This window comes from Electrona antarctica (assembly GCF_951216825.1).
Source record: "Electrona antarctica genome assembly, contig: scaffold_58, whole genome shotgun sequence".
Taxonomy (NCBI): domain Eukaryota; kingdom Metazoa; phylum Chordata; class Actinopteri; order Myctophiformes; family Myctophidae; genus Electrona; species Electrona antarctica.
Window position 1 is genome coordinate 157,966 of NW_027638206.1, and position 11,757 is coordinate 169,722.

General features: G+C 39.8%; 1 long non-coding RNA gene across 1 annotated transcript; it reads right to left on the reverse strand.

Moving 5' to 3' along the window:
- Nucleotides 1–1,654: 1,654 nt before the first annotated feature.
- LOC306918303 lies at nucleotides 1,655–11,473 on the reverse strand. The gene is made up of 3 exons (XR_013789320.1): nucleotides 11,441–11,473; nucleotides 2,484–2,597; nucleotides 1,655–1,715 (listed from the first exon to the last, which is right to left on the reverse strand). It is a non-coding gene; the product is annotated as an uncharacterized lncRNA (long non-coding RNA).
- Nucleotides 11,474–11,757: the final 284 nt, after the last annotated feature.

Genomic DNA, 11,757 nt, shown 5'->3' on the forward strand with positions numbered 1-11,757 from the left:
GCATGTTTTGGGTTAGTTTTCTCGACTGAAAATTGTATTAACAGTTGGTAGAATGAGTACAGTTCAAATTGTATTAACAGTTGGTAGAATGAGTACAGTTCAAATTGTATTAACAGTTGGTAGAATGAGTACAGTTCAAATTGTATTAACAGTGGGTAGAATGAGTACAGTTCAAATTGTATTAACAGTTGGTAGAATGAGTACAGTTCAAATTGTATTAACAGTTGGTAGAATGAGTACAGTTCAAATTGTAATAACAGTTGGTAGAATGAGTACAGTTCAAATTGTATTAACAGTTGGTAGAATGAGTACAGTTCAAAGGAAAGTACAGGTCAATACAAAAACGACTACGAGGATAAACCAGAAAAGCACTAAGACTTGTTTACATCAGGGTCGTCCAACTTCAATTCATCAGAACATTTAAAGACGTACAAATATACACTTCTATGAAAACATGGAAACCATCAAATATACGGTTGAAGAAAGTAAAAATGGGGGGGAAACGTGTAGTGTTGAAAAATAGGAGGGGCTTTGATTTTTTCACAGGGGCCATGCAGTTTCTAATTGCAGCCATCTGTAGTGCTCTGAGGGCGGTTTTTAAGCAGTCTAGGGATTCACATTTCTTAATGGCTGTTGGTAGGGCGTTCTACATTATTGTGGCATAGGAGCAAAATTGTTTGTGCTGAATCTGGGTTGCACATGGTTTGTTGTACTCCCTCTGGTGTTGTGGGTGTGGACTTTGTTGACATTAAGGAAGTATTTAGACAGGTACATGGGTATCTTAGTGAAGTATTTAGACAGGTACATGGGTATCTTAGTGAAGTATTTAGACAGGTACATGGGTATCTTAGTGAAGTATTTAGACAGGTACATGGGTATCTTAGTGAAGTATTTAGACAGGTACATGGGTATCTTAGTGAAGTATCTAGACAGGTACATGGGTATCTTAGTGAAGTATTTAGACAGGCACATAGGTATCTTAGTAAAGTATTTAGACAGGTACATGGGTATCTTAGTGAAGTATTTAGACAGGTACATGGGTATCTTGGTAAATGGTGCATTTATATAGTGCCTTTATCCAAGGCGCTTTACATAGATTGTGCATTACATTCACCCATTTACACACACATTCATACACTGATGGCGGTGGAAACCATGCAAGGCACCAACCAGAACCTCAGGAGCAATCAGGGGTTCAGTGTCTTGCTCAAGGACACTTCGACACCAACTCTGGGGGAGCCCGGGTTTGAACTGGCAACCTTGCGGTTACCATCCAGCCACTCTACCACTGAGCCACCGCCGCCCCTTGGTGGTCTATCGAATCGTGTGGACCAGACCCATTGCAAGAGGCTGTACTCTGTCATCAACCCTAAGCCATTCCAGCCTGTCACAATGGGCAGGGGTGAGGTGTGTTCGGGGAGTGAGGCCAAGTAGTAGCCTGACCAGTTTGTTTTGGGAAGTCTGGAGCCTAGTTTTAAGGGCCTTTGAGGTGCTGTGGTACCAAGAGTTGCGTGGACAGTATAATAAATCAATCAATCAATCAAACTTCATTAAAGACACAATATCCATTGTGTGTGTATTGTATAGGAGGATTGACATACTGTGAGTCAGGAGGTCCAGGTTCATTACTGAAGTGTGGAGGAAAGCGTTTAGACCGGTCACTCTTCACAGACAGAAGGCTGGGAGTTGGAGACTCTGCTCTGTGGTCAACACTTCTGGAATCATAATTAATGTTTATACAATCATCATGTGAATGGAAATGTCACTTCAAATTCTTTACGTTGCATGTTTTGGGTTCGTTTTCTCGACTGAAAATTGTATTAACAGTTGGTAGAATGAGTACAGTTCAAATTGTATTAACAGTTGGTAGAATGAGTACAGTTCAAATTGTATTAACAGTTGGTAGAATGAGTACAGTTCAAATTGTATTAACAGTGGGTAGAATGAGTACAGTTCAAATTGTATTAACAGTTGGTAGAATGAGTACAGTTCAAATTGTATTAACAGTTGGTAGAATGAGTACAGTTCAAATTGTATTAACAGTTGGTAGAATGAGTACAGTTCAAAGGAAAGTACAGGTCAATACAAAAACTACTACGAGGATAAACCAGAAAAAGCACTAAGACTTGTTTACATCAGGGTCCTCCAACTTCAATTCATCAGAACATTTAAAGTAAAAATGGGGGGGAAACGTGTAGTGTTGAAAAAGTAGGGGGGGGGCTTTGATTTTTTCACAGGGGCCATGCAGTTTCTAATTGCAGCCATCTGTAGTGCTCTGAGGGCGGTTTTTAAGCAGTCTAGGGATTCACATTTCTTAATGGCTGTTGGTAGGGCGTTCTACATTATTGTGGCATAGGAGCTAAATTGTTTGTGCTGAATCTGGGTTGCACATGGTTTGTTGAACTCCCTCTGGTGTTAACATGTTAACTTCATTAAAGACACAATATCCATTGTGTGTGTATTGTATAGGAGGATTGACATACTGTGAGTCAGGAGGTCCAGGTTCATTACTGAAGTGTGGAGGAAAGCGTTTAGACCGGTCACTCTTCACAGACAGAAGGCTGGGAGTTGGAGACTCTGCTCTGTGGTCAACACTTCTGGAATCATAATTAATGTTTATACAATCATCATGTGAATGAAAATGTCACTTCAAATTCTTTACGTTGCATGTTTTGGGTTTGGTCTCTCGACATTGCATCAATTTGAAAATCATTACAAAGCAGTGATACGATAACAATAGTAATTAGCCCTTCACTAGGTCCCTCCCCAACAACGTCCTTGTCCAATAGGCATGTTAGCAGCCATTGAGATGCATGTTAAATGACGGGATTTCTCCATAGAAGTAATGGATCGTAGAAACCTTCAAAATGTCTTCTAAATCTAGTCAACCAGGCCTGCAGTAGGCTATGCACTGGACACATGTCTTCTAAATCTAGTCAACCAGGCCTGCAGTAGGCAATGCACTGGACACATGTCTTCTAAATCTAGTCAACCAGGCCTGCAGTAGCCTATGCACTGGACACATGTCTTCTAAATCTAGTCAACCAGGCCTGCAGTAGGCTATGCACTGGACACATGTCTTCTAAATCTAGTCAACCAGGCCTGCAGTAGACTATGCACTGGACACATGTCTTCTAAATCTAGTCAACCAGGCCTGCAGTAGGCTATGCACTGGACACATGTCTTCTAAATCTAGTCAACCAGGCCTGCAGTAGACTATGCACTGGACACATGTCTTCTAAATCGGGTACATGTGTTTGGTCCGACGATTCATTGATCCGATACCCCTAACCCCTAACCTAACCATAACCGCAAGCACGGGAGCAGGCGCTAGTCCGAGGTGCGGACGCATATCGAACCAATGCTCCGTCGGACCATAGTATGCCTCCCTTCTAAATCTAGTTTACCAGGCCTGCAGTAGGCTATGCACTGGACACATGTCTTCTAAATCTAGTCAACCAGGCCTGCAGTAGGCTATGCACTGGACACATGTCTTGTAAATCTAGATTACCAGGCCCTGCAGTAGGCTATGCACTGGACACATGTCTTCTAAATCTAGTCAACCAGGCCTGCAGTAGGCTATGCACTGGACACATGTCTTCTAAATCTAGTTTACCAGGCCTGCAGTAGGCTATGCACTTGACACATGTCTTCTAAATCTAGTCAACCAGGCCTGCAGTAGACTATGCACTGGACACATGTATTCTAAATCTAGTCTACCAGGCCTGCAGTAGGCTATGCACTGGACACATGTCTTCTAAATCTAGTCAACCAGGCCTGCAGTAGGCTATGCATTGGACACATGTCTTCTAAATCTAGTCAACCAGGCCTGCAGTAGGCTATGCACTGGACACATGTCTTCTAAATCTAGTCTAACAGGCCTGCAGTAGGCTGTGCACTGGACACATCTTCTAAATATAGTTTACCAGGCCTGCAGTAGGCTATGCACTGGACACATGTCTTCTAAATCTAGTCAACCAGGCCTGCAGTAGGCTATGCACTGGACACATGTCTTGTAAATCTAGATTACCAGGCCTGCAGTAGGCTATGCACTGGACACATGTCTTCTAAATCTAGTCAACCAGGCCTGCAGTAGGCTATGCACTGGACACATGTCTTCTAAATCTAGTTTACCAGGCCTGCAGTAGGCTATGCACTTGACACATGTCTTCTAAATCTAGTCAACCAGGCCTGCAGTAGACTATGCACTGGACACATGTCTTCTAAATCTAGTCTACCAGGCCTGCAGTAGGCTATGCACTGGACACATGTCTTCTAAATCTAGTCAACCAGGTCTGCAGTAGGCTATGCACTGGACACATGTCTTCTAAATCTAGTCAACCAGGCCTGCAGTAGGCTATGCACTGGACACATGTCTTCTAAATCTAGTTTACCAGGCCTGCAGTAGGCTATGCACTGGACACATGTCTTCTAAATCTAGTCTAACAGGCCTGCAGTATACTGAACTGGACACATGTCTTCTAAATCTAGTCTACCAGGCCTGCAGTTGGCTATGCACTGGACACATGTCTTCTAAATGTAGTTTACCAGGCCTGCAGTAGGCTATGCACTGGGCACATGTCTTCTAAATCTAGTCAACCAGGCCTGCAGTAGGCTATGCACTGGACACATGTCTTCTAAATCTAGTTTACCAGGTCTGCAGTAGGCTATGCACTGGACACATGTCTTCTAAATCTAGTTTACCAGGCCTGCAGTAGGCTGTGCACTGGACACGTCTTCTAAATCTAGTTTACCAGGCCTGCAGTAGGCTATGCACTGGACACATGTCTTCTAAATCTAGTCTAACAGGCCTGCAGTATACTGCACTGGACACATGTCTTCTAAATCTAGTCAACCAGGCCCTGCAGTAGGCTATGCACTGGACACATGTCTTCTAAATCTACCAGGCCTGCAGTAGGCTATGTACTGGACACATGTCTTCTAAATCTAGTCAACCAGGCCTGCAGTAGGCTATGCACTGGACACATGTCTTCTAAATCTAGTTTACCAGGCCTGCAGTAGGCTATGCACTGGACACATGTCTTCTAAATCTAGTCTACCAGGCCTGCAGTAGGCTATGCACTGGACACATGTCTTCTAAATCTAGTCTACCAGGCCTGCAGTAGGCTATGCACTGGGCAAATGTGCATGACATTATTTAAATTAACTAGAAATATGAGGAAATGACAGAGGGAGAGAAATCAACGTCTGACAGGAGTTTTCATGTTGCACGGTCAGACTACGGTCATTAGTACTATTGCGTCACCTGGGTGGGTCAGTCATGTAACTTTCCTGACGTTAAGCTTTGTTTAATGTTCAACAACACATCCATTCAAAATAACACTGACAGCTATGAGGTGGCGAAAGCTTGACCTGCATAGCAACAGTTGCTAAACTATTTGGATAGGCATTGGACAATCTCTTTCTGGGGTGGGATTTAGCACCTTAAATCACACCTGTGTGAAGCTTATATCATCGTACATCATCCATTCATTGTCAATTGTATAGTTTAATAATATTTTTGTAGGACAAAATTGGCCGATTTGCTCGTCTACATATGACATAAATTCTCCATTCATTGTCAATGGGAATCTAATATTCGTGTAGAACAAAAATAGCCGATTTGCTCATGTCGAAGTCTCCTTATAAATGCAACATTTAGCATCCAACAAGATGAAGGTGAATTCAATCAGCTGAACGTGATCTCATGTAAACATGACAGGTTTAGCTGGAAGCTCATGTCAATCTGCAGTCCCCACATACACTGTAAGACAATATGTTACAGCTCATGTCAATCTGCAGTCCCCACATACACTGTAAGACAATATGTTACAGCTCATGTCAATCTGCAGTCCCCACATACACTGTAAGACAATATGTTACAGCTCATGTCAATCTGCAGTCCCCACATACACTGTAAGACAATATGTTACAGCTCATGTCAATCTGCAGTCCCCACATACACTGTAAGACAATATGTTACAGCTCATGTCAATCTGCAGTCCCCACATACACTGTAAGACAATATGTTACAGCTCATGTCAATCTGCAGTCCCCACATACACTGTAAGACAATATGTTACAGCTCATGTCAATCTGCAGTCCCCACATACACTGTAAGACAATATGTTACAGCTCATGTCAATCTGCAGTCCCCACGTATGAAAACACTACACTGTAAGTACGGTACAACCTGGTCACATCCAGCTTCACAGAAACAGAGACTGTAGACTCACCGACTGAAGGAAGTCTCTCCATGGAGTCTTGGGAAGGAGTGTGGTGGTTCTTCTTTACTGTCCTGAGCTGAGGTGCGTTTCCTGATGAGAGCGCTGATCTTCTGTCCCACTGCCCTGCCCGGCAACACCTGGCTTCTGTTAGGGGGAGGGGCCAGAGAGATGACACGTTAAAAACAGTTAGGTGATAACAAAGGCTCATACATAGTCTGGATTTTCGGTGGTGAGGTGACCACCGCTCCGGTGGTGAGCTGACCACCGGAGCTGAAATAACGTTGAGCGGTGGTGAGTAAAAACAGAGAGAAGGGCTGGGGCGGTGGCGGTGGTTTGCTCTTCACCGCGGCTCGTGACGTCAGGTTGTAGTTCGGTGGTCACCTAACCACCGAAAATCCAGACTATGTATGAGCCTTTAGTAAAATGTGTTTTTTTTCAGTGACGTCATGTTGTAGTTTTAGTAAAAACAGAGAGGTGTGTTTGGGTGAGCGATGAGTCTCTTACCACCGCGGCTCAGTGACGTCATGTTGTAGTTTTAGTAAAAACAGAGAGATGTGTTTGGGTGAGCGATGAGTCTCTTACCACCGCGGCTCAGTGACGTCATGTTGTAGTTTTAGTAAAAACAGAGAGATGTGTTTGGGTGAGCGGTGAGTCTCTTACCACCGCGGCTCAGTGACGTCATGTTGTAGTTTTAGTAAAAACAGAGAGATGTGTTTGGGTGAGCGGTGAGTCTCTTACCACCGCGGCTCAGTGACGTCATGTTGTAGTTTTAGTAAAAACAGAGAGATGTGTTTGGGTGAGCGGTGAGTCTCTTACCACCGCGGCTCAGTGACGTCATGTTGTAGTTTTAGTAAAAACAGAGAGGTGTGTTTGGGTGAGCGGTGAGTCTCTTACCACCGCAGCTCAGTGACGTCATGTTGTAGTTTTAGTAAAAGCAGAGAGATGTGTTTGGGTGAGCGGTGAGTCTTAAACATGTAGTGTTGTTGTTAGTAGGAATTAACAAATGAACACACGACCATAGATATATATAAGAAAGCTAGATGGCGCTAGACCCGCACTGCTGGCCAATGAGAGCGATGTTGCTACGTGGCGCCCATCTTACCTCGGGGCAGCATAACATTGTGTCTATTGTGTCATGTACTTTTTAAGTAACCATAACCATAACCGTTTGAAAACTCAATTTTCAAACGGTTTGGTTTGTTATAAACGTCAGAGACGTCCGCATACTTATATGCTTTTATATGACATTTTTATAAAAAATAAAATTAAGCAGATAAGCGTCCTGAATCATAGCCACGTTGACAACGTTTGTAATAAACCAACCCGTTTGTAAATCCGTCAAGATTTGAGCGAGTTATGACTGTTTCTGTTTGAGCTGCCATAGAACACACATGCACTGTAGCCCCGAAGCAAGATGGCCGCCGGGTGACTTGAGCCATCTAGCCTTTATATACAGTATGTCTATGCACATGACACGACTGTCTTAAACCTGTTGTTAGTAGGAATATTAACACACTAGTGTCTTAAACCCGTTAGTAGGAATATTAACACACTAGTGTCTTAAACCTGTTAGTAGGAATATTAACACACTAGTGTCTTAAACCTGTTGTTAGTAGGAATATTAACACACTAGTGTCTTAAACCTGTTAGTAGGAATATTAACACACTAGTGTCTTAAACATGTTGTTAGTAGGAATATTAACACACTAGTGTCTTAAACCTGTTGTTAGTAGGAATATTAACACACTAGTGTCTTAAACCTGTTAGTAGGAATATTAACACACTAGTGTCTTAAACCTGTTAGTAGGAATATTAACACACTAGTGTCTTAAACATGTTGTTAGTAGGAATATTAACACACTAGTGTCTTAAACATGTTGTTAGTAGGAATATTAACACACTAGTGTCTTAAACCTGTTAGTAGGAATATTAACACATTAGTGTCTTAAACATGTTGTTAGTAGGAATATTAACACACTAGTGTCTTAAACCTGTTGTTAGTAGGAATATTAACACACTAGTGTCTTAAACATGTTAGTAGGAATATTAACACACTAGTGTCTTAAACCTGTTGTTAGTAGGAATATTAACACACTAGTGTCTTAAACATGTTGTTAGTAGGAATATTAACACTAGTGTCTTAAACATGTTGTTAGTAGGAATATTAACACTAGTGTCTTAAACCTGTTGTTAGTAGGAATATTAACACACTAGTGTCTTAAACCTGTTAGTAGGAATATTAACACTAGTGTCTTAAACCTGTTAGTAGGAATATTAACACACTAGTGTCTTAAACATGTTAGTAGGAATATTAACACACTAGTGTCTTAAACATGTTGTTAGTAGGAATATTAACACACTAGTGTCTTAAACATGTTGTTAGTAGGAATATTAACACACTAGTGTCTTAAACCTGTTAGTAGGAATATTAACACACTAGTGTCTTAAACCTGTTAGTAGGAATATTAACACACTAGTGTCTTAAACCTGTTGTTAGTAGGAATATTAACACACTAGTGTCTTAAACCTGTTGTTAGTAGGAATATTAACACACTAGTGTCTTAAACCTGTTGTTAGTAGGAATATTAACACACTAGTGTCTTAAACCTGTTGTTAGTAGGAATATTAACACTAGTGTCTTAAACATGTTGTTAGTAGGAATATTAACACACTAGTGTCTTAAACCTGTTGTTAGTAGGAATATTAACACACTAGTGTCTTAAACCTGTTGTTAGTAGGAATATTAACACACTAGTGTCTTAAACATGTTGTTAGTAGGAATATTAACACACTAGTGTCTTAAACCTGTTGTTAGTAGGAATATTAACACTAGTGTCTTAAACCTGTTAGTAGGAATATTAACACACTAGTGTCTTAAACCTGTTGTTAGTAGGAATATTAACACTAGTGTCTTAAACCTGTTGTTAGTAGGAATATTAACACACTAGTGTCTTAAACCTGTTGTTAGTAGGAATATTAACACACTAGTGTCTTAAACCTGTTGTTAGTAGGAATATTAACACACTAGTGTCTTAAACATGTTGTTAGTAGGAATATTAACACACTAGTGTCTTAAACATGTTGTTAGTAGGAATATTAACACACTAGTGTCTTAAACATGTTGTTAGTAGGAATATTAACACACTAGTGTCTTAAACATGTTGTTAGTAGGAATATTAACACACTAGTGTCTTAAACCTGTTAGTAGGAATATTAACACACTAGTGTCTTAAACCTGTTGTTAGTAGGAATATTAACACACTAGTGTCTTAAACATGTTGTTAGTAGGAATATTAACACACTAGTGTCTTAAACATGTTGTTAGTAGGAATATTAACACACTGTCTTAAACATGTTAGTAGGAATATTAACACACTAGTGTCTTAAACCTGTTGTTAGTAGGAATATTAACACACTAGTGTCTTAAACCTGTTGTTAGTAGGAATATTAACACACTAGTGTCTTAAACATGTTGTTAGTAGGAATATTAACACACTAGTGTCTTAAACATGTTAGTAGGAATATTAACACACTAGTGTCTTAAACCTGTTAGTAGGAATATTAACACACTAGTGTCTTAAACCTGTTAGTAGGAATATTAACACACTAGTGTCTTAAACCTGTTAGTAGGAATATTAACACACTAGTGTCTTAAACATGTTGTTAGTAGGAATATTAACACTAGTGTCTTAAACATGTTGTTAGTAGGAATATTAACACACTAGTGTCTTAAACCTGTTGTTAGTAGGAATATTAACACACTAGTGTCTTAAACCTGTTAGTAGGAATATTAACACACTAGTGTCTTAAACCTGTTAGTAGGAATATTAACACAATAGTGTCTTAAACCTGTTAGTAGGAATATTAACACTAGTGTCTTAAACCTGTTAGTAGGAATATTAACACACTAGTGTCTTAAACATGTTAGTAGGAATATTAACACACTAGTGTCTTAAACATGTTGTTAGTAGGAATATTAACACACTAGTGTCTTAAACATGTTGTTAGTAGGAATATTAACACACTAGTGTCTTAAACCTGTTAGTAGGAATATTAACACACTAGTGTCTTAAACCTGTTGTTAGTAGGAATATTAACACACTAGTGTCTTAAACCTGTTGTTAGTAGGAATATTAACACACTAGTGTCTTAAACCTGTTAGTAGGAATATTAACACACTAGTGTCTTAAACCTGTTGTTAGTAGGAATATTAACACACTAGTGTCTTAAACCTGTTGTTAGTAGGAATATTAACACTAGTGTCTTAAACATGTTGTTAGTAGGAATATTAACACACTAGTGTCTTAAACCTGTTGTTAGTAGGAATATTAACACACTAGTGTCTTAAACCTGTTGTTAGTAGGAATATTAACACACTAGTGTCTTAAACATGTTGTTAGTAGGAATATTAACACACTAGTGTCTTAAACCTGTTGTTAGTAGGAATATTAACACTAGTGTCTTAAACCTGTTAGTAGGAATATTAACACACTAGTGTCTTAAACCTGTTGTTAGTAGGAATATTAACACTAGTGTCTTAAACCTGTTGTTAGTAGGAATATTAACACACTAGTGTCTTAAACCTGTTGTTAGTAGGAATATTAACACACTAGTGTCTTAAACCTGTTGTTAGTAGGAATATTAACACACTAGTGTCTTAAACCTGTTGTTAGTAGGAATATTAACACACTAGTGTCTTAAACCTGTTGTTAGTAGGAATATTAACACTAGTGTCTTAAACATGTTGTTAGTAGGAATATTAACACACTAGGGTCTTAAACCTGTTAGTAGGAATATTAACACACTAGTGTCTTAAACATGTTGTTAGTAGGAATATTAACACACTAGTGTCTTAAACATGTTGTTAGTAGGAATATTAACACTAGTGTCTTAAACCTGTTGTTAAGACACACTAGTGTCTTAAACCTGTTAGTAGGAATATTAAAACACTAGTGTCTTAAACCTGTTGTTAGTAGGAATATTAACACACTAGTGTCTTAAACCTGTTGTTAGTAGGAATATTAACACACTAGTGTCTTAAACCTGTTGTGAACTTGTCGGCTATTTTCACCCTTGATCTAGAGCAAAGGATTGGACTGGGAGGACACGCCATTATTACAATCTGTCTTGTGCTTTAACATATAACTTAGCATGAGATCACTTTGTTGTTATAGTGTTGCAACTTGTGGCCTATCATAGCAGGATTCACATACTGTGTGTGTGGAGGTCCAGGTTCATTAGTGAAGTCACGAGGACTGTGAGGACTCTTCACAGACACACAACTGGATGTTGGAGACTGTGGTCTGTCAGCTCCATCCTCCTCTCTCTCCCCAGAATCACTCATCTTTAGTCTCTATGACACCTGTCAATCAAACACATCATCTTTAGCTATTTATTTAACCTGTCAGGGTTTCAGCCAGTGAAATAATCTTTATGTCTTTATTACACCGTCGGAAAAATACATGTGGTCTCCGAGGCAAAGGTTACAGCCAATTACAGGAAATACTGAACACACACACACACACACACA